Source organism: Triticum urartu, chromosome 3 (genome assembly GCF_003073215.2).
Source record: "Triticum urartu cultivar G1812 chromosome 3, Tu2.1, whole genome shotgun sequence".
NCBI classification, from domain to species: Eukaryota; Viridiplantae; Streptophyta; class Magnoliopsida; order Poales; family Poaceae; genus Triticum; species Triticum urartu.
Genome location: NC_053024.1, coordinates 57,081,044 through 57,104,663, shown reverse-complemented (window position 1 = coordinate 57,104,663; position 23,620 = coordinate 57,081,044). Strand labels below are relative to the sequence as shown.

General features: G+C 47.9%; 1 long non-coding RNA gene across 1 annotated transcript; it reads left to right on the top strand.

Annotated features, from left to right (window-relative positions):
• Positions 1-22,257: 22,257 nt before the first annotated feature.
• Positions 22,258-23,092, top strand: LOC125547932. The gene is made up of 3 exons (XR_007300842.1): positions 22,258-22,292; positions 22,839-22,953; positions 23,035-23,092. It is a non-coding gene; the product is annotated as an uncharacterized LOC125547932 (long non-coding RNA).
• Positions 23,093-23,620: the final 528 nt, after the last annotated feature.

Here is a 23,620-nt window from a genome sequence, read left to right as displayed (position 1 = left end):
AGAAGAGTCAAAACTCTACGTCAGGATGCCTTACCAGAGCGATGAGGAGACTGGGAAGTAAAAAGAATTCCTAAACTCTCCGATATATAATTCCTAAATGACTCAAAACATTCTTCTAGACACAACTCGACTGCTAAAAACGATCAAGCAATGGGGCTCCTAAGGTCGGGGAAGGCTCTGATTACCAACTTGTAACACCCTCGATGCGACTATATCTCCCACGTGTCGAGGCACGGCTTAGAGGCATAATCGCATTGAAGGCATATGTCGCAAGTCAAGCAATCATCACAAACATCCCATGTAATATAGATAAATAAAAGGGATAACATAGTTGGCTTACACTCGCCATGTCAATCAAGTACATAAATAACATACATCATCCAAACACTCATGGCCCGACTACGGCGCCAAAATAAAAGATAACCCAACATGCGACATGGTCCCGATCACCCCCAACAGGGCACCACTACTGATCATCAGGAAAGGAAACATAGTATCGCTGAGAGTCCTCGTCGAACTCCCACTTAAGCTCAAGCGCGTCACCTGGAGCGGAATCATCTGGACCTGCATCTGGTGTAATAGTAATCTGTGAGCCACAGGGACTCAGCAATCTCGCACCCTCGCGATCAAGACTATTTAAGCTTAATAGGAAGGGTAAGGTGAATATAAGTGGAGCTGCAGCAAGCGACTAGCATATGAGGTGGCTAACTTATTCGCAAAAGAGAACGAGAAGAGGAGGCAAAGCGCGAGCGAGAAACTAAAGGACAACCTGCGCAAGCATAACTCCAACACCGTGTCCACTTCCCGGACTCCGCCGAGAAGAGGCCATCACGGTAACACACTCAGTTGATTCATTTTAATTAAGTTAAGGTTCAAGTTATCTACAACCGGACATTAACAAATTCCCATCTGCCCATAACCACGGGCACGACTGTCGAAAGTTCAAATCACTGCAGGGGAGTCCCAACTTAGCCCATGACAAGCTCTCACGGTCAATGAAGGAATAGACCTCCTCCCAAGACGTTCCGATCAGACTCGGTATCTCGGTTCTTCAAGACACTTCGACAGGCTGAAACTAAACCAGCAACACCGCCCGAATGTGCTGACAAATCCAGATAGGAGCTGCACATATCTCATTCTCAGGGCACACTCAGATTGTCTTAGGTACGGGTAGGCCAGCCCAGAGTTGTCCCTGGTGGCCACCGGCAGCTGACAGGTGGACCAACACTCAGAGGAGCACTGGCCCGGGGGGTTTAATTAAGATGACCCTCGGGCTCCGGAAACCCAAAGGAAAAGAGGCTAGGTGGCAAATGGTAAAACCAAGGTTGGGCATTGCTGGAAAAGCTTTAATCAAGGCGAACTATCAAGGGGTTCCCATTATAACCCAACCGCGTAAGGAACGCAAAATCCGGGAACATAACACCGATATGACGGAAACTAGGGCGGCAAGAGTGGAACAAAACACTAGGCGAGAGGCCAAGCCTTCCACCCTTTACCAAGTATATAGATGTATTAAGATAACATGGCAATATAATGATATCCCAACAAGTAAATAAATGTTCTAACAAGGAACGGCCTCCAATCTTCACCTGCAACTAGCAACGCTATAAGAGGGGCTGAGCAAAGCGGTAACATAGCCAATCAACGGTTTGCTAGGACATGGTGGGTTAAAGGTTTGACATGGCAATTTGGGAGGCTTGAAAGCAAATGGTAGGCATCGTAGCATTGGCATAGCAAAAGAGCGAGCAAACTAGCATAGCAAAGATAGTAGTGATTTCGAGGGTATGATCATCTTGCCTGCAAAGCTATCAGAGTTGACTGGATCCTCGAAACCAAACTCAACGGGCTCCTCGTTAGCGAACTCGTCTCTCGACTCTACCCAAACAAGACAAACAAGCAACAAGGACACAATCAACCACGTGCAAGCTCAAACAATAAGAAGTAAGGATGATATGCTATGCGGGATGCATATGCAAGATGTGACAGGAAATGCATGAACCTGGCCTCAACTTGGAAATCCGAGTGTTCCACTAGAAAGATGAGATGAAATCTCTTGAAAACGATATAAATAACGCCGGAATCGGAGTTACGGTTTGGAAATGGCAAGCGATTCAAAAATGACACCGGTCTGCGATTTACAGCAAGAAGCCATCTAAATGCAATGAGATGAACATGCTACAGCACCCAAACATGACAACAAAATACATGGCAGGGATGCATTCAAGATGCTTAACAAAATTCTAGCACTGAGCCACGGCCAAATCATCCATTAACAGGTTCAAACAAGCATGGCAAAAATGCATATGGAAAACAGATCTCAGACTTAGTGAAATTAACACTTGTCTGGAATTTCAGACCAAGTAGCACTCTTCGGAGCAAGAAAGCAACATGCTACAGGACCTGAACATGACAAAGTAAAACATGGCATGGAGATACTCAAATAGCTTAACAAAAGTCCCTTAGTGACCTTGAGCCAAAAGGGATCAGAAAATATACTAACAAGCATGTGAAACTAGCAAAAGCATAATCAGTTTTCAGACTTAGTGAAAACTGACACATGCTGAAACATAACTCAAGTAGGCATGTTTACGAGCTCGATGCACTCACTAGGGTGCAAGTCATGACAAGATAAGCATACATCTATCAAGAATACACAAAATGCAAGCTAGACATGGCAAGAACAATAGCATAGCATGCACGGATCAACTACAACATCATCGGCAAAATTGCAAACAAGTTGACAATCTGCCCAGATTCACAAAGTAGCAAAAGTAGAGCTCGATTGACTCAAGCTAGGGTGCTCCATAATTGCAAACAAAGACAGGGGTGGATAAAGCACTACAAGATTAATAAAACATCATTACTGATCATCCTCAAAAGAGGCACGGATCATTCGTAAATAACATGAACATATGGCAACATGAGATAAACAGATCAAGGACTTAGTGGAAATGCTAAGTCCCTGAAATCAGAATTACCAAGTGCACCACTTTGCATGCTTGCACTAGTCACCACACACATCACAAAAATACATGGGTTGCACCTCTGGAAAGATAACAAAACCCTTAACAAAACATATGTAGAGCATCAGGGCATATCATGCACACAATAATCATGGAAAAAATGACAAATAGCTAAATGGAGTAGCAGATCTGACAATAATCTCAAGTAGCCCTCTTCTAACAGCATTTCGGGCATCAAGATGAACTCAAATGAAAATGATGCAATGAGATGAAATGATGTACTCTCTGAGATGAACATTTTGATATGCTATATGCATGAATCGGATATACGGATGCAAAGTTACGAGGCCATGAACATGAGCACTTGGATCTGAGAAATTGGGGACTTAGACGAAAATTTCAACCTCTCCCGGATCTAGGGTTTGCACGGAAATCGAGGCGCAGCCGGAGCACTGTAGATGCCGGAGAGGAGGCGGCCGGAGATGGGGTCACCGGAGCTTGCGAGACGGCGGAGAGGCGGCGGGGCGAGGCCGGTCGCCGGGTGGAGGCGGCGGAGTGGATCCGGTGGAGGCGGCGGGTGCTGGCGTCGGGCGGCGAGCTCGCCGGCGCGGAGACGCCAGGCGGTGGCCGGAGTCGGCGGCGGAGGCCGGCGCGCGGTCGGGCGGCGGGGTCGGCGGGCACGGGCGGTGGAGTCTTCGGGCTGGAGCGGCGGAGGGGAACGGGCCCCGCGGGCCGGCGGCGGTGGGAGGCAGTGAAGTGGGCATGGCGCCACGTGGCGTGCCCTGGTTGGCGCGGACGGCGGCGGCGATTTCGTCCGCCCAGGACGGACGTGTCCGGCGGCAGCGCGAGGGGATTTTTTAGGGTTTCGGGGAAGAGGGAGATCCGGATTCGGAGGGGTTCTTTAAATAGGCATAGAGGGAGCTAGGGGAGTCCAAATGAGGTGCGGTTTTCGGCCACGCGATCGTGATCGAACGCTCTAGATGATGGAGCAGAGTTAGGTGGGTTTTGGGCCAAATTGGAGGGGTGTTGGGCTGCAACACACACGAGGCCTTTTCGGTCCCTCGTTTAACCGTTGGAGTATCAAACGAAGTCCAAATGATACGAAACTTGACAGGCGGTCTACCGGTAGTAAACCAAGGCTGCTTGGCAAGTCTCGGTCCAATCCGGAAATGTTTAATCCCCACACATGAAAGAAAGCTAGAAATGGCCACCGGAGGAGAACGAAGCGCCGGAATGCAAAACGGACAACGGGGAAAATGCTCAAATGCATGAGATGAACACGTATGCAAATGCAATGCGCATGATGACATGATATGAGATGCATGACAACGATAACAACACACGGAGACAAAACCCCGAACCTGAGAAAATAAAATAACTTAACGCCAGAAACGGCAAGAGTTGGAGTACAAATTGGGTAAGTTACATCCGGGGTGTTAGAAAGGGCCCCTCTAGAAGTGATATCGTCATTAATGACAAGGCGAGCCATCGATCCTTCTGTCGACAACACTAAGGAACTCTCAATGAAATCACCAATGTCGGTGTCAAAACCGGCCGATCTCAGGTAGGGGGTCCCGAACTATGTGTCTGAGGATCGAAGGTAACAGGAGACAAAGGGGACAAGATGTTTACCCAGGTTCGGGCCCTCTTAATGGAGGTAAAACCCTACGCCCTGCTTGATTGTATTTGATGAGTATAGGGGTTACAAGAGTCGATCTACCCCGAGATCGTAATGGCTAAACCCTAGATGTCTAGCCTATATGGATTTTGATGGTCCCTATGGACTAAACCCTTTGGTTTATATATACACCAAAGGGGTACAAAGGTGGTTTACAAGGGAAGGAAACAATATGTCCGGTCTCCAATCTTGCCCTCCATGCATCCTGGAATCCTATCCGAACACGGGGAACAATCTTTTAGTCTATCTTCATGGCCCATCAGCCCGGCCCATGCTCGAATAGGCCGAACACCTGAGGACCCCCGAATCCAGGTCTCCCTCAACCATCACAGCAGAGAAGGCGGTAGGCGTCTTCTGGCTCGCCCCCGCCGCGCACTTCGTCACAGGTGAGCCCATCGCCCTAATGACCCCATCACATTCGTCCGGCTCGTGCTCTCGCTTGCTCTGCTCTACTTCGTGGTTGATAGCTCCACCGACCTTGAGAAAGAATGAAGTACTATGGAAGGAATCCTAGGAAATTATGGTGGAATCACGTCAATCCATGTGATTATCATCTACCATAAATATGATAAAAAGATTGGAGGAATTTGGAGGCTGCACGACTCATCCAGAGCGCAAGATGGTCAACCACATGCTCGTATGAGCTGCCATCGTCGCCTCCTGGTCAACTATTTCACCCTCGTGTACTCAGATCGGGGATCAGATGCCCATAGCCTCCAGAATTGCATCCAGAACACATAACCCTAGCCTCCAAAGGGCATCTGAGGGGGAATCGATCCAAGGACATTACCGACGCAATGCTGCATCAAGGGGGCTTCAGCATCACCATCGCCATCTCATCCCAATCCATTTTTAATACAATAGTTGGAGTGGATTCAACCATGTATTACTTTTCTGAACACATCATGATCATCATAATCCATCTCGTATCATTCATGTCCTCGATGCATGAGTAGTTTACCTAGTTCTGTGGGATATGAAGGAACCACAATACGTAATAGATCATTTGGTATTAGGATTTAAGGTCCTCTTTATATGTTTATGTTAATAGTTATCTTGATGTTGGGTGAAGTCGACCATCCAGTGTATGATAATCTTGGACAAAAGGTTATTATTGTTGCTGTGACAGATGGTTGCAGAAGGAGATTAGTGATAGGGCCTATCTTCCTCCGGCCTTGATCGTTGCAGCAGGGGCTAAACGGAGACCACTTTTAGCTGCGTCCACGGGGAAGACCCTTTAGTTATCGTTCAGTAACTGGAGTGGGGATCAATTGTAGTGGCTTATGTGACATGGGGTTTTCTCGTGTGTGCACCTATCTATACTTAGCTCTGCCCACAAATAAAAACATATAAAGTGTCTTAGGAATCCGACGTAACATGCTTAGGCATCGGGAGTGTAGACACATACTAGTGGGGAATCCAAACTCCCTGGTAAAACTTTAGTCCTATCGATTTCAACAACCTTCACTCACGTCATGCGTTACTTATTTTACTTTTGCAAGTTACTTATCTCTTCGCAACAATCACTCGATACTTTTATTCCGTTTCACTTTGCTTTGGACCGCATCTAATTTGCAGGCATTGCTATTTAAATCCTTAAAGAGACATAACCTGGTTACTGTGCTCCCTATGGGATCGATACTCTTACTTTGGAAAAGCAGCAACTAAGCCATGTGCACTTGCTGTACATCAATGACCAACACATAGAGCATATCCGGTCAAATAATCAACACACATAGAGCAAAAAAACTTACGAGCTCTTGGAGTGTCATGCCACTTGGCCATCGGATTCACAGTTATTTGTAATGGCCGCAATACTTGTCTATGGCCTCTTGAATGGTGTACCATTGATTAGTGAGCGACTTTGAATTGCACATAGGATTCACTTCCTTGAGATAGGGATCAAAGTGCTTTTGCTCATGGAACTAATCATGCATACTTGTCCAAAAGGTTCCGCCCCTTTGCTCCGTGCCATGAATCAGATCAATGCTTGTGGACAACCACGCATCAACAACAATTCATCCTCCTTCTGGTTGAAATATTCTTCCCACTTCTTCTTTAGGTCCTCACCCTGGTGCCCATATGTCGTCTGAATCACCGTCCGGCTGGTCTCCTTCTAGCTGCTAGTGTGCCTTAGCTAGATATGAAGGAAATATGCCCTAGAGGCGATAATAAAGTTGTTGTTTATATTTCCTTATATCATGATAAATGTTTATTATTCATGCTAGAATTGTATTAACCGGAAACTTGATACATGTGTGGATACATAGACAAAACACAGTGTCCCTAGTAAATCTCTACTAGACTAGCTCGTTAATCAAAGATGGTTAAGTTTCCTAACCATAGACATGTGTTGTCATTTGATGAACAGGATCACATCATGAGGAGAATGATGTGATAGACAAGACCTATCCATTAGCTTAGCATAATGATCGTTAAGTTTTATTGCTATTGCTTTCTTCATGACTTATACATATTCCTTTGACTATGAGATTATGCAAATCCCGAATACCGGAGGAATACCTTGTGTGCTATAAAACGTCACAACGTAACTGGGTGATTATAAAGATGCTCTACAGGTATCTCCAAAGGTGTTTGTTGGGTTGTCATAGATTGAGATTAGGATTTGTCACTCCGAGTATCGGAGAGGTTTCTCTGGGCCCTCTTGGTAATGCATATCATAATAAGCCTTGCAAGCAATGTGACTAATGAGTTAGTTGCGGGATGATGCATTACGAAACGGGTAAAGAGACTTGCCGGTAACGAGATTAAACTAGGTATGAAGATACCGACGATCGAATCTCGGGCAAATAACATACCGATGACAAAGGGAATAATGTATGTTGTCATTACGGTATGACCGATAAAGATCTTTGTAGAATATGTGGGAACCAATACGAGCATCCAGGTTCCGCTGCTGGTTATTGACCGGAGAGGTGTCTCGGTCATGTCTACATAGTTCTCGAACCCGTAGGGTCCGCATGCTTAACGTTCGATGACGATTTTGTATTATATGAGTTATGTGATTTGGTCACCGAATGTTGTTTGGAGTCCCGGATGAGATCACAGACATGGCGAGGAGTCTCTAAATGGTCGAGAGATAAAGATTCATATATAGGACAATAGTATTCGGACACCGGAAGTGTTCTGGGGGTACCGGGTACGTATTGGGTCACCGGAAGGGATTCTGGGCAACCCTCGGCAAGCTATATGGGCCTAATGGGCCAAGAGTTGGACAGACCAGCCCCAAAAGGGGCTGGTGCGCCCCCCTATAGGATGAATAGGAGGAGAAGGAAGGGAAAAGAAGGGAAGGGAGAAGGAAAGGGGAGGATTCGGCCTCCCCCTTTCCTTCCCCTCCCCCTCTCTTTCCTTCCCCCTCCAATGGATATGGAAGGGGTGGAGGCCGACTTGGAGAAGGCGCCTATATATATGTGGGGGGCACCGTTAGAACACACAACATTGATTCCTAGCCGTGTGCGGCGCCCTCCTCCACAATTTACGCCTCCGGTCATATTGTCGTAGTGCTTAGGCGAAACCCTGCGCGGTTCACTTCACCATCACTGTCACCACGCCGTCGTGCTGACGGAACTCTCCCTCGACACATTGCTGGATCAAGAGTTCGAGGGACATCATCGAGCTGAACGTGTGCAGAACTCGGAGGTGCCGTACGCTCGGTGCTTGATCGGTCAGGTCGAGAATAAGTTCGATTACATCAACCGCGTTAACAGACGCTTCCACTTTCGGTCTACGAGGGTACGTGGACACACTCTCCCCCTCTCGTTGCTATGCATCTCCTAGATAGATCTTGCATGAGCGTAGGAATTTTTTGAATTGCTTGCTTCGTTCCCCAACAAAATATGCATTTGTTGGGTGTCCGGTACATGGGTGTGTGTCTTCTGGGTGTCCGGATTTCACTAGGAGTCCTCCACTTGTCCGTCTTGGTGGCCGTCACTATTGTGGATCATGTCAATCAGTGCCTCCTCATCCACCCTCGCGGCTGGTGAGACATTCCGACGAACAGAGACCAGACACAGAAGGGCGAGGAGCCGGCATCCGTGAACGGACAAGCGGCAACAACTGAGATTGAGGCTTTGTGAAGGTGTAGTCCCCGTTGAGGTCGACGTTCAACGTCACTTAATGGCCAACAATGATGGTGGACGCGGATTGCCGCTGCGGATGGCATAGTAGTATGAAGGATACAATTACGCTGTCTAGGGCACTGGCGATACTGGCACCAGCCAGTTCACACGCTTTGGTGGAGGAGGTAATGGGTGACCGGTCACTGTCAAAGCATCATCTGTTTACGGTGATGGACGAGTCCTCCGTCTCTGGCGTGATGTCGACCATCTCAATCGAATCCATCCTGGTGGTGGACGGCGTGACAAGCGGGAACTAGGGGGCGGGGTAGCGGTGATCGAGGCGGAGAGGCTGGGAAAGGGCGGGCTTTCGCATAGAAAAGTGGTGGAAATGTCCAAATGCACGAGATCTGCCTCGGTTTTGGCTGGACCTGTAGTGTCGGACACCTACGTGATAATTGTCCAAACACTCACAAACCTTCCCCAACTTTGCTTCGAGTCTATGAAGTTTTTAGACATCCGCACCAGTCCATGGACATTTGATGCACGACATTGGATGGCAATATATATCTGAACCATGCTATCTGTATGTTTACACACGTTTTGATGCACAGAATCCAAAAAATGGACAAAAACACACGCCCAAAAAAATATGGTGTCAAATGTCCAAAGATATACACTTACAAAAACCGTTCTTACGGAAATTGAAAAATACGTCCAACCCTGAATTCAAGTATGGTAGTGTGTCAAACACCTCCCTCTGTAAATAAATACAAGACTCAAATGACCTAAAACGTCTTATATGTCTAAAAAACGTTTTACTCCACATTTGTTTGTTTAATGAGGTAGTACTAAGTAATAGGAGTAGTAATTGATTGTCTCTCCGCCAAAGAAAAAAAGAAGTGAAGAGATATAATCAGATTACATCTTGCTTTTGCTGCGTTCCGCCTGACGCTCGTCGCACCAGTCGTCCATCTCCTTGGCGATGCGCTGGCTCTGATTGATGAGAGCGGCGGTGGTGGCTTTACGTCCCCCATGGAGCTGCAGGATGAGCGCGTCAGCAGGGTCCTCCCAGTAGTTGCACTTGTACCTTTTATCTATCGTCAGGTCAAACTCATACTCGGATCGCTCGTAGGCTCGCTTCGTCCCCGCCACCGGCCCATACGCGGCGGCGGCCGTCCAGCTACTGTCGCCGCACTTGTGCCGCTTCTCCGTCAACGCTGCGTCGAGCTTGCCCTCTGACCGCTCATGGCTTCTCTTCGCCCCAACCCATGCTTGCTCGTTTTCATCTCCATAATCGTAGTATTCCATCGCTTCTCCGATCCAAGCTAACGACGGTGCGCGTGCGTGCTAAGGTTGCGATGGCTTTTAGCTAGGTTTTAGCTTCTGATGAGGTCGCCCCGGTCCTTCGTTGGAGGATAAACAGAACGAGAATGCTAAATTCCAGTCGGCAGGAAATCTGCAATAAATCCGCACGACCTGCGAGCCGTCGGATATTCATCGCACGCACGCATGTCTCTCTGCGACTCCCGATTTTCAGGTGCCTAATTAATTCCGTTAATCTCCCTGATTCCCGATTTTCAGGTGGTGCGTAACTAACTCGCCTTAATCTCTCTGACTCCCGCTGATTCTCAGGTGCGTAATTAACTCGCGCTAATCTCTCTGATTCCCGATTTTTCAGGTGGTGAGTAATTAACTCGCGTTAATCTTTCTCGGCAAAAAATAGTGTGCCAAGAGGATTCAATCCTTGTACCAACCACCTCACCTACGTTCCTTTCTTGTAAAACTGAAAGCAAATAGGCTTTTTAAACTGTCTCCTTTTCTATGTTTGCGCAAAAGTGAATGCAATATCCGATCTTTTCCGCACTTGAGTAGATTATTTTACCAACTCGTCTCGAGTTGATGACACCATGGTAATTTTGGCGGGGGAGGTTGATGAAATATACCGTTGGTAATTTTTGTGTGTACTCGGTACTGATAACTTATGTAGTCGGTACTGATTACTTTGGCGATCGGGAGGGAGGCGTTGATGAAATATCCCGGGTCACTTTTGTGTGAATATCATGATAACTCACACATCACATACCTGATAAACTTATGCACCTCGATCCTGGTAACTTTGAGGGAAGTGGTGTTGATGAAATATCCCCAGTTACTCTGATGTGAACAACATGGTAACTCAGACATCAGAGACCCGATAACTTATGCACCCCGGTTCTGGTAACTTTGGCGAGAAGGGGTGCTGAAATATACCCCCGATAATTTACGCACCGCAAACATGATAACTTTTCCCTCCACCGGAGGGAGGGGTTTTGATGAAATATACCCTCGATAACTTCTGTGTAAACATGATGATAGTTTACGCATCACTGTCCTGATAACTTCTATGCAAATAAGATGATAACTCATACATCGTAGACATGATAAATTATGTACCCAGTCCTGGTAAATTTGTCGGCGGGGGTAGGGGTGGGGGGAGTCGTTGAAACATACCACGGTAAATTCTATGCAAATAACATGATAAATCACACATCGTAGACATGATAAATTATGTACCCAGTCCTGGTAACTTTGTCGGTGGGGGTAGGGGTGGGAGGAGTTGTTGAACCATACCACGATAACTCTTATGCAAATAACATGATAACTCACACATCGCAGACTTGATATCTTATGTACCTGATCCTGGTAAATATGGCGAGTGTGGCGAGGGGGGTGATGCCCCGCTAATTTCTGTGTAAATAACATGGTAATAGAAACATACAAAATTGATCACTCCCATACAAACGCCACTGTAACTTTTGACCTGAAACTTTTTTGTTGAAAAACATACATCCAATAATTTATGTGTAAATAACATGATGTTGTATCATCGCAGACTTGATAACTAATATCTTACGTTTAAACACCATGGTGTCTTTCATCCAGGTGAAAAAAGTTTTTGAAACATTTCACCGGTAATTTCTATGTTAAATTACCATACTTCCCCATGCTTTTAACTTTCTCGTACTGTAGTTACCAGCCTTATCATGGTATAGTTATCATGTTGCTCAGACCATAGTTATCACGCTGGTCATTGCCAAAGTTACCAAGCCAAACTTTATTTTTTTTTCTTCTGATATGGCAGAAATAAGAAAGGTTCAAATAACATTGTCATTCTACAATAGACAACAACAAAAGGTGGCTTAGTTGGGTCCGATTATTAGAACCCGCCACGCGCTTAATCGCCGGTCCGATTCCGACTAGGCTGGCTTGGGCCTTGCAGTCTGTCTCGGACTACCTACCAAATACACACCACCCCTCGTAAAAAAATTCAGACATCAAAAGGTTTTGCTTCTTCTCCTCACAAGAGAAAAACGTTTCAGCGTTTTCCCTGAAAAAGAAAAAACAGGTCGGGCGAGCGATCCGCGTGCTTTTTTTCTTCTGGTAGTTGCATGTCTATTAATATGATATGTCTGGTTTTGCTTCCAAAGTTAACTCACCGGAGTTGCTTGTCCAATTTCGTCTGATAAGTTTATGTAATGTACTGTACAAGATAGCAGCAAAGGTGTTAGCTAATAGGCTAAAGGGGATTCTTCCTATTTTGATCTCTGAGGAGCAAAGCGCATTTGTTCCGGAAAGGTTTATTACGGATAATGCTTATGAGTGTTTACATGCCATCAGACATAGAAAGAGAAAGAACCCTTTGTGTGTTGTCAAATTGGCCATGATGAAGGCGTATGATAGGGTGGAGTGGATTTTCCTCGAACAAATGATGCAAAAATTTGGATTCGCAAAGGAATGGATCGATATGATCATGGGGTGTGTGAGAACGGCCAGGTTCTTGGTGAAACTTAACGGTGGCTTCTCTAACATGTTTGATCCATCTCGTGGCCTTCGGTAAGGAGACCCCTTGTCACCATATTTATTTCTCTTTTGTGTGGAGGGGTTCTCAGCTCTGCTTAAAAAAGCTCAACAAGACAAAAACATTTGTGGGGTGTCGTTTGGGAGCACTGGCCCCCATGTGACACACCTTTTGTTCGCAGATGATAGTATTGTTTTTTTGGAGGGGTCGCAAAGCAACTTGGAGTCACTACGAGACATTCTCCAAATGTATGAGCAAGCGTCTGGCCAGAGAGTTAATCTTCAGAAGTCATCAATTTTCTTCGGGAAATGAAGCGATGAAAATAACAAGGAGATGCTAAAAGGAATCGTTGGGATCTAGTCAGAGGCACTTAGTGAGAAATATTTGGGGCTGCCAACAGTTGTAGGCAAATCAAAGGAAGGTACCTTCAAGCATGTGAGGGAAAGCTCGAAGGGGAAGGTACTGGGCTGGAAGGGCCAAGGCCTCTCGAAGGCGGCAAAGGTAGTGCTTCTCAAATCCGGGCTAAAGCAACACCAACTTTCACCATGAGTTGTTTTCAACTCTCAAAGAAAATGTGACGGAACCTGTCTACCATCTCGTCAAACTTCTGGTGGGGTTTAGCAAATGGTGAGAAAAAGGTGCACTAGGTGGCTTGGGATAAGATGTGCATGTCTAAGAGGGAAGGAGGAATGGGTTTTAGAAACTATGAGGCCTTTAACCAGGCGCTTCTAGCAAAACAAGCATGGAGGATTCTTCAAACACCACAGTCCCTCTGTGCAAGAGTGTTGCAAGCAAGGTACTTCAAGCATGGGACCATTATGAATGCAACCTGCCCGGCTAGTGGCTCTTTCACATTCGGAAGTATTCTGTTTGGACGAGACCTACTCAGATAAGAGGCGGTTTGGCGAATTGGCAATGGATCTAAGGTTCTGATCCACCATGACAATTGGATTCCAAGAAAGGGCAGCCTTCGACCACTGGGTCAGATGTACGTGCACGGCACCACACGGGTGAGTGACCTGCTTACTACAGAGGGGGATGGCTGGGACAATGCAGGGCTGGCCCTGAGGGGGGGCAGGGGGGGCGGCCGCCCCGGGCCCCCCAGATGCAGGGGCCCCCACTTGGCCTTGGGCTGGGTTTGCACACACATGCAGCGGCTTGCGTTCCATTGCCCACTGTAGCTCGTAGTTGTAGCCTCTAACGCCTGGTTGTTAGGTTTCCTAATTTCCTTCCGAGATTTATTGAAAAATTAAATTCCCTTCCGAGATTTATTGAAAAATTAAATGACCTTCCGAGATGGCAAGATCTGGTCGCGATTCGCGTCTTCATGAGGATCACGATCCTGTCCCAGCCCTGGTTTTTATCATGAGTCGCCATTTCACCGGCCGGCGTACCATGCCCTCCAATCTCCGCTCCAGGTGTCATCCCTCATCGCCGACGGTATGTCATACTGACTAAACCAAGTACAATCACGCTCTGCCAATCAACATCGCATCATCGCTGAGCACCCGATCAGGCCATCACCAAGGCCGATCCAACTGATCTGAGGTATTCCATATTGCTATTCCCCTATTAGAGAATTATAAGTAATTTGTCTCAAAAAAGATAATTAAGTAATTTATCTCTACCTATATGACGCATAGCTTTTTCATTGTTCAACTTATGATGTATTTTTTTATTTTCACCATTGCGTATTGTTTGTTTCTTGGTTGCTTACTACACGGGCCATATGGTAACATTGTGTATTTGAGCGTATAAACTATTTCATATGAATATTGTTTTTGGATGGATTTAAATATATATAGTGCCAGTGCCTGGCAACAGATCCAAAATGACTGATCCTTATTCGGAAACATGAAAAAAAATACAAACCTATTTATATATCACTAAAAATATGTTAGATTTCACCCAAGTATATGCCCCCTATTTGTATGGATGCTGTGGCGAAGGGTTGGGGCTGCATTAGGGGGACTAAGGGGTTTTCTACAAACATGGAGCGGAGTAGTTGGGGTCTTTTTGCAATACAGTGTAACCAACATTGCATGCGTGACATGCAGACAGGATGATCGAAAATGTGGGAGGGTAAACATCGTAGAGATATTGATTATTATTTTTATCATGGTTATAACTAAGGGCCCCGAGTTTTAGTTTCGCCCTGGGCCCTCAAAATCTCAGGACCGGCCCTGGGACAATGCTAAGATTGATGGAATGTTCACTCCCGATGATGCTCAAGATATCAAGCAGACCCCGATAGGTGGAGCAGAGGTAGAAGACTATATGGCGTGGAACTACACAAAAGACGGGGTGTATACCGTTCGGTCAGGCTATCATCTCTTAATGAACATGAGGAGGGCGACCATCGGACGGCCAGAAGCCTCGTTGACGGTGCATACCCACAGGAGCTGGTTAGCTCTTTGGGGTACCCACGTGCCAAAGAAAGTAAAGGTCCACATGTGGAGGCTTATGCACAATGGGCTCGCTGTCGGGTCTGAACTTCACCGGAGGAGAATCAAACCTGGCATTTTCTGTGTAGCATGTGGGAGGGAAGAAACTCTGATGCGTAGATTCTGGACGTGTCCCCATTCTAGACTGTTTTGGCAACAGCTATCTGAGACAAGAGCGCTCCCAGCCATGGCCTTGCCTGAGAATCTGGAGTCTAACCATGCTGTGGGGCGGTTAGAGAAAGAAATGGCGCTGCAAGGGATATATGGGCTGTGGCTCGCAAGAAATGAAGTAAGGGAGGGCAAGAGGATAGATGATGCACACAATGTAGCGAGCTCAGTCTCAAGGTTCATGAATGAATGGATCGAAGCGGTCCAGAAGAAGCCTAGTCCAAGCAGGATAACGCAAATGGAGAAATGGATCCTCCCGGAGCAGGGTTGGATTCTGGCCAACGTGGATGGGGCAGTTGCAAAGACTGCGGACAAAGGAGGGGGCGGGGTAGTTTTGCGTGATCATGATGGAGCCTTCCGTGGTGCTGCTTCTCAGTTCTTTCCGAACAGCTCGAGCCCTGAAGTTGCCGAGCTCAAAGCATGCAAAAAAGCGCTGCAGTTTGCTCGGGAAATCGGAGTGGCGAAGATCCATGTTGAGCTAGACTGTAGAGAGGCAGTTTGCATGGTTAATGGAGCATCCAAAAACCTCTCTGCAGCAGGCCCAATTGTGGAAGATATTAAAGGACTAATGCAAGGATGGCAGGGATGCAAAGTAACCTGGAGGAGGCGATCTGCTAACCGAGCTGCTCACATTTTGGCTAAGTTAGCTGTAGGAGATGAGGTGTGTCAGGAGTGGCGGCATGTGCCACCTGATTGTATCTTTGCTGTAATAGCTGATGAGATTCCAAACTTTGTTTAAACAAAGAACTAGTTCCACTAAAAAAAAGATATGATATGTCTGCCCATCACGTGTGTATGCATATATATAAGACAAAAAATATGACGTCAGCAAATATTCCAATTAGATTTGAGATCTATTTTGTTTTTCCTGCTTAAACTGTCAATCCAATTCAAAATCCGATTTCCCATTGAATCCATCGCAACGAGATCTTTGAAACTAGATCTTAGTTGATATGTTATGATGTTTTTTTCGGGTTAAAAGTTACTATCTCTGAGATATGTAAGTCATCGTGTGATACATAAGTTAGCTTGCTATTTTCATCAGAAACCCCCATGTACTAGAAGACAAAAAAACTGACGTCATCCTAGATTCTCTCCAAGAAAATGTTTTATAGCTCAAAAAACGGTCTGATTGAAAATCTGCTGCTATGCGGTTGCGGCGACCGGCATCCTTTCGTCCGGCACATGTGGCCGGCAACCCGCATAGAGGAAGCTCCACCAACAAAGTGACCAGCCTCTCCTCCTCCCCGCTCCTTCGTTCCACCGTTCGAGACGTTAGATCCCCTAGCGGAGCACATCGTAGCGTGATGAGGAGCTTTGGGAAGTGACACATGTACAACCACGTGGCGAGTCCTCTCCTCCGTTGGATGGTTTTGGGGGCAGCAAAGAAGGAAGCCATGGTGGACGGCAAGGGAGGAATCATTTGGCTGCGTTGAACCTCGCGTCGGGTCGGGCTTGCGCACGGTAGTGGTAGTTTTCTTTCCTTTACAGGGGGTGGGAGGTGTGCGTGTGATGAAGCGTTGACGTCCGTTTGTCTTGTGCCATCGTGATTTTTGCCACGTGGGCAATTTGCCACATCAAAATGAGGTTAAAAACTTATCAGTATTTTTTGGCACTGTCAAGAGTTAGGGCTGTGAGCACTGTCGTGATTTGTAAAGTGATGATTTTTCGTTGACTAGAACATTATTATAGTGGTTTTATGCATTTTAACACAACGTGCAGCAGCAGCGTCGGGCACAATTGGCGGGGTTAGGTGGTTCGGTCGGCGGTATGAAGCCAAATAAATGAAAAGGAACTCTATACAATAAGGGAAACATTTACCTTCAGACGACCGATCCTGTGTGAGCATCCGCTGCTTCCCCGTCCGTCTGATGCACGTTAATCAGACGATGGAGAGCCACCCCTTTCGTCTCCACGTTTCTGCAACTGGTGCTTTGTTTCGGGAATGGGGTTTGCAACTAGCCTTTTGTTGCAAACCGAACATGACTAGATCCCGCAGCACACGGACTAGGGAGGATCTCCGCCTCCAAATGCCTCCCCACTGACGAGATCCGCCATGTCGACGAGATCCGGCAAGATCCACCATGTCGGTTGTGGAGCACCATGAACTTTGCCGCCCTCCTGTCATCATCGGCGCTGGCAGCAATCACATCACTGTGCACATACGTCCAAGTCCACTACGCGCTCGGCCCTGCATCGCTGTTTGTAACAACACCTCCAATACATGTTTTCTGCAACAAGGGTGTTGTTGCGGAACGGTGACAGCGAATGACGACTATGCAAGTGGGCGACGCGGCCCGAGATGCTGTTACAATTTTTGCAACAAGGGTCTTGTTGCAGAAAATTAGACGCGGCGATGAGAGATGTTGTTGCAATTTTTGCAACAAAGATCTTGTTGCAGGACATTAAAGTGGTTTTGCAACATGTGTCTTGTTACGGAAAATCAAAGAAGAAGACATTTTGCAACAAGGGTCTTGTTGTGTGTTTAGAGATGGAATTTCGTGAGTTGACTTCATACACAAACTCGTTCTAAAAAAATCCTTACTCTCTTTGTACACTAATTTAAGATGTTTTTATGGTTTAATTTAAGGGAAATACTTACCATCAACCGGTGGATAACTGGGCCGCGTCCGTCACCTTCCCTGCGTGACACGCGTCCCGCATAACATCATTCAATAAACTCGCTTTTGCAACAGGAGCTATGCTTTCGAAACATGTGCAGTGTTGCAATACTCTATGACAGGTCTACGTTTTACAACACAACCTCTCTTGTGAATTTTTTCCGCAACAAGAACTCAGTTGCAAAAATAATTACAACAAAACCTTAGTTGCAAAAAAATTGATGTTGCAAAAAAAAATCTGCAACAAGACCTGTGTTGCAGAATTAAGTCCGAAAAAGACATGCGTTGCAAAAATAATTTCGCAACAAGACCCGTGTTGCAAAAATAATTCCGCAACAAGACCTGTGTTACAGAATGAAGGCACGTTCGGCCGTATGACGCGGTAAATCCGACGGCTCGTGACCCGGCGTAGCACGCCCCTTAATTTAAACTGCAACACACTAATGTAAGATTTTTTTTGCTGTAGCGCAAAAACGTCTATGTCGTGCTTGTAGTACATAAAATCCATACACAAATTCCTTGGACTCATGAAGCAGTAAAAGAATACTCCCCGTAATTGTTTGTCTCTCTCCCCGTAATTAGATTAATTACATCATGTATTCATGTTCTTGCGCGCCGCCTGACGCTCGTCGCACCAGTCGTTCAGCCCCTTGACGGTGCGCCAAATCATATTGCTGACAGCGGCGCCGCTGGCTTTCCTTCCCCCGCGGAGCTCCAGGATCAGCGCGCGAGCAGGGTCCTCCCAGTAGTTGCACTTGTACCTCTTATCTATCGACAAGTCAAATGATTCCTCGGATCGCTCGTAGGCTCGCTTCGTCCCCGCCGCCGGTGCATACGCGGCGACGGCCTTCCAGCTACCGTCGTCGCACTTGTGCCGCTTCTCCGTCACCGCCGCGTCGACCTTGCCGTCCGGCCGCCCGTGGCCTCTCTTCATCCCAACCCACGCTGGCTCGTTTTCATCTGCGTAATCGTAGTATTCCATCGCTTCTCCGATCCAAGCAAACAAGGGCGCGCGTACGTGCTAGGTTGCGATGGTTTTAAACTTTGAGGTCGCCCAGGTTCGTTGGAGCATAAACAGAAGACTCCGATTATTAGAACCCGCCACGCGCCTAATCGCCGGTCCGACTCGACTAGGCTCGCTTGGGCCTTGTAGTCTGTGTCCGACTACCCACCGAACAGCAGACACCAGGATTTCCTTCCGTCACGTTTCAGCGTTTTCCCTGAGAAAAAAAGGCCGGGCATTAACTACTCGTTTTTCCTTCTAGTAAAAGTGAAAGAAGAAAAATCTGGCTAGCCGAACTAGATTTCCTTTTTGAGTTTCCTTCATGAGTGATGTCGTGGTTCTAAGTCTGACAGTAGTGTAAGGGGATAAGTATGGAGAGGCAAGATCTTAGCTATGGAGAAGTTGTAAGCACACAAGGTTTACAAGTTCAGACCCTTCTCGGAGGAAGTAATAGCCCTACGTCTCGGAGCCCGGAGGCGGTCGACTGGATTATGTGAGTATGAGTTACAGAGGTGCGAACCCTTGTCTCGGAGAAGGGGGTGTCTTATATAGAGTGCGCCAGGACCCCGGCCAGCCCACGTTACAAAGGGCTCAATGTACATTAAGGCGGGGCGTTACTGGTAACGCTAGTAATAAAGTGCTATGATGACCATAAAAGCTATTTAATGACCGACCGTTAGCGTGCGGAGTGACTTTAGGTCTCCTGGCCGTCGAGTGGTTGGATCTTGGTCGAGTGATTGCTTCTTGGTCGAGTGTCTTCGAGTCTGTCGAGTGGAACACCTCCAAGTCGATTGAAAGGTGATTTCTTCTAGAGATGTCCTTGGGTAGGGCAGTTGGGACAGATCCATGACCCTACCCTAGGTACATAGCTTCATAATTAGCCCCCGAATGGATCGAGATTTGAGTGGGGAAGGAGTTGAGAACTTCTCCGACTCGTTTTTCATGCCGTGAGCATATCTTGTTTCGGATCAACGGACCTGAGTGATGACAGCAACTTCTTTTTCAGTCGCCTTGATCCATTCTTAATTCTTCGTCGAGTGAATTTCTTTACTTGTAAGGCTCCGAGTGACGGTGCGGAGGAGATCTTTGGTCTGACAAGTTGTTTGCTGCCCGCAGATTTTGTGGGATTTGAATTTTGGGAAGCGCGCGGGACGGGGGAGGCCGCAGTAATCGGATGGGATAAAGCGGAGCCGCCTCGATCCCTGCGTCGCCTTTTTCGCCACGTATCATGCGCGCGATCGTTACGGGATTTGACAGAGCCACCTGGGCCTACCCGTCAGCCACTCGGAAGCGGCCTCATATAAGGCGTTGGGCCGGAGTCTCCCGAACAGTGCGTTCCCATTTCCTCTTCTCCTCTTCACGCCCCTGCGCTGCGCTCGTTCTCGCCCTAGCATCACCGCTCCGTACGCGTCTCACCGGCGATAATGGGGAAGGAGAAGACGGCGGCTCTGGAGCGGGCAAAGAAGGCGACGGCGAGGTCAAAGGGGAAGGCGACCAGCCGGGGCGGATCTTCCTCGCGGACTGGCCTGCCGAAGGGCTGGATCCAGGGCGACTGGATCCACTCGAGGATTGCCCAAGAAGACCTCGACGACTTGGCCGAAGGGGGGCTGATCCCCTACGACTCAGCGCGGCTTCCGGGGAAGGAATCTGAGCCGCAACCTCGGGAGGGTGAGCGTGTCCTCCTTGCCACCCACGTCGACCGTGGATTTTCCTTGCCTCCTCACCCTTTCTTTAGAGGGTTCCTGAACTTCTTTGGGGCACAACTCCACCATTTTACCCCCAACTCAATCGTTTATCTCGCCGCTTTCATTTCTTTGTGTGAGAATTTCCTGTGTTGCCGGCCTCACTGGGGTCTTTTCAAGCATATTTTCACTTGTCGCTCCCAGACAGTGAAAAAGGCTAATCCGAGTGACGAGAGGACCCAAGTGATCCAGATGTGTGGGGGTCTTGGCATCCAGACGAGAGGGAAAAGCTCCTTTCCGGCCATGATTCTTCCTGACTCAGTTCGCGGATGGCAGTCGACCTGGTTTTACTGTAAAGACCAGTCGACGCCAGGGCAATCGACTGGCCTCCCTCCCTTTACCATGGACCGAGTGGAGAAACCCTCCCCTTTGAAGGTGCTCCCGGAGGAGAAGGCGCACGTGAAGGTGTTGGTCGGTCGAGTGGTCCAGCTTATTCGTGACGGGGTCACTGGTATGGATCTCTTGGAGGTCTTCCTTCAGTGACGCATCCAGCCTCTTCAAGCTCGAGACCATCCGATGTGGATGTATTCAGGTCTTGAAGACTCCACTCGGATCCATCCGGAGGAGGTCGACGACGACACACTGGAGAAGTAGTTGTCGGGCATTACCGGGAACAAGGACAATCCCAGGGGGCCGGAGAGTTCCCCCATTCGACCAGTCTCATGCACCAGAGCAGGTCTGATTCCGAGTTCTTTGCGTGTAATCTGAATTCACTCGCGCAGCTGCCTATATTGCGTCGACTGACTTTGCTCTCCTTGTTTTCTTTCAGGCCATTATTGAAATGTATTCAATGCCCAACGGGGAGCAAGGGCAAGTTCTGGAAGGCGAGGCGAGTGGCGGCGACAGTGGCGAGTGGACTTCCGATGGTGAAGGGGATGGGGGAAGCGACGACTCAAGTGATGGAGAAGAAGTCGAGTGCCCCCTCGCAGGGAGAAGCGATCCAAGCTTGACCAAGAACGGTCGAGTGCCCGCAACACGGCAACTGCTCAGGCTGGTCAGTCTTCGAAGCGTCCTCCGATCTCTTCACCAACCCCGACTGAGAAGGCGCCAAAGCACCCCAAAGTTGCAGAGCCGAAGACTCGGAAGGCGTTGCCGAAGATCAAGATTGATATCCCCGTTGCCTCCGCGTGAGTGTCTCTCTTTGTATTCACTCGACGCTCCGCACTGTTTGTTTTTCTTGTTTTAACTGGGCGAACTTTGGAATTGTCAGCGCTGCCACTTCCGGGATCTCAGCTTACAGGGATGATGATGAGGTGATGGAGGATGCGGTCACTTCTAATCCGGGTATGATTTCTACCATACTATCTTTATTCGGTCGATTCAACTGCAATGTGCATCATTGGGTGACATGATTTTGGCCATTGAACTTTGCACAACTCCCAACATTATTGACCTCCCTGATGATGATGAGGAGCCCGAGAGGCCTTTGACGAGGAAGAATAGGCGAGCTCCTGTAAGTGAGGCGCTACAGTCGACGCCGAGGGCAGAACCAGTCGTTCAGGACACTGGCGACGTCAATCGGGGTTCTGTTACCTTCGTCGAGCCACTGCCGAGTGCCTTGCCTTCTTCGTCGATTGCTCAGGCCTCTGTCGACCCGCCTTCAGTTTTTGCGACCCATCATGTCCCAGAGGACGAGGTGAATGCTGCTAGGGAAGCCATACGCCAGGCGGGCATTATGATGGAGAAGATGAAGACGGTGCGGGACGCCAGCCAAGCCGCCTATGATGCCAGCTCGGCTCTCCAGAGCAACGTTCAGGTTAGTTGGTCGCCGCTTGTTCTGTTAGGATATGCTACCTGAAGATTCTTTCCGAAAATCTTTGCATCTGTACACCCACTGGGTGCGTCAATTGAATTTTTGGAGTAGTGGGGGCGCACTGAGTGCACCCACTGGGTGTAGTCCCCGAGACTACGGTGGACTGCTGGCAGTCAACTGTAGTCTTTATATTTTGCCGAATGTATAAACCAAACTGGTAGTTTGTCTCTTCCACTCGGTCTGGTTGAGTGGGATCAGAACCGGTGGGGGCACACTAAGTGCACCCACTAGGTGTAGTCCCCGAGACTACGGTGGACTACTGGCAGTCGACTGTAGTCTGAATTCTACTTTCTCTCTTTCTGCCTTTTTTTTGAACTCGACTTCGGCGGGCCGGTCGAGTGGGAACAGAACCGGTGGGGGCATGCAAAGTGCACCCACTTGGTGTAGTCCCCGAGACTATGGTGGACTGCGGGCAGTCGACCGTAGTCTTAGTAATTATTGCCTTTGTTGTTTTTTGCTGTAAAAATCACTTCTCCCCTTTGATTTCAGAAATCTTGTGATCTTGGAGCTCGCTTTGCTGACTTGGAGAAGCAGCAGATTCAACTGAACCTTGACTTGGAGCTGGCCAGGACAGAGCTGCAAAAGGTTAGAGACGGCGCCGCTGGTACGACGAGTTTGTCGACTGGTCAGTTTTAGGCTTGAGTACCCTTCTGCTATTTCTGAATCAATCATCATTTCTTTGCAGAAAAACTGAGAGAAGCTCTGGCGAAGAAGGATCAGGATTTGGCTGCTGCTCGTAAGGAGGCTGACGACAAGACCGCTCTGGCCGAACAGAAGCTGGCTTCGGTCGGCCAGTTAGAAGAAGAGAATACTAGGCTAAAGACCGCTCTGAATGACTCCAACAAGGAGTGCTCATGCTGGAAGAAGGCGAATCTCGTCCAGGGCGAGAAAATGGAAGGCATTGCTCACAGGAGGGACGATCTGGAGAGCTATCTGAGAAGTCTTGCCAAGAAGTTGTTCATCAAGCTTGAAGGTGCACATTCTGTTCCGACTGATTTTTTTTGTGTCGACTCAGTGTACGAAAATTGACTTATCCTTGGATCGTGAATGCAGAGTTTTGCCAGAACTTTGAAGAGGAGACTGGGCGGATCGAACCAGGTTTGGATCCAATCAACTCTCCCGTGAAAGATGAAACTGCCATGAATCTGCTCCGTCTGGAATCTCGCATCGACAGTGTCGTGGACTTCTTGGCTCGACTGAAGGTCGCCATGTCGCGGATTGACCCGGCACTTTGGCCAGAGGCTGAGCTCCAAAATGATCTTGAGTCCCTG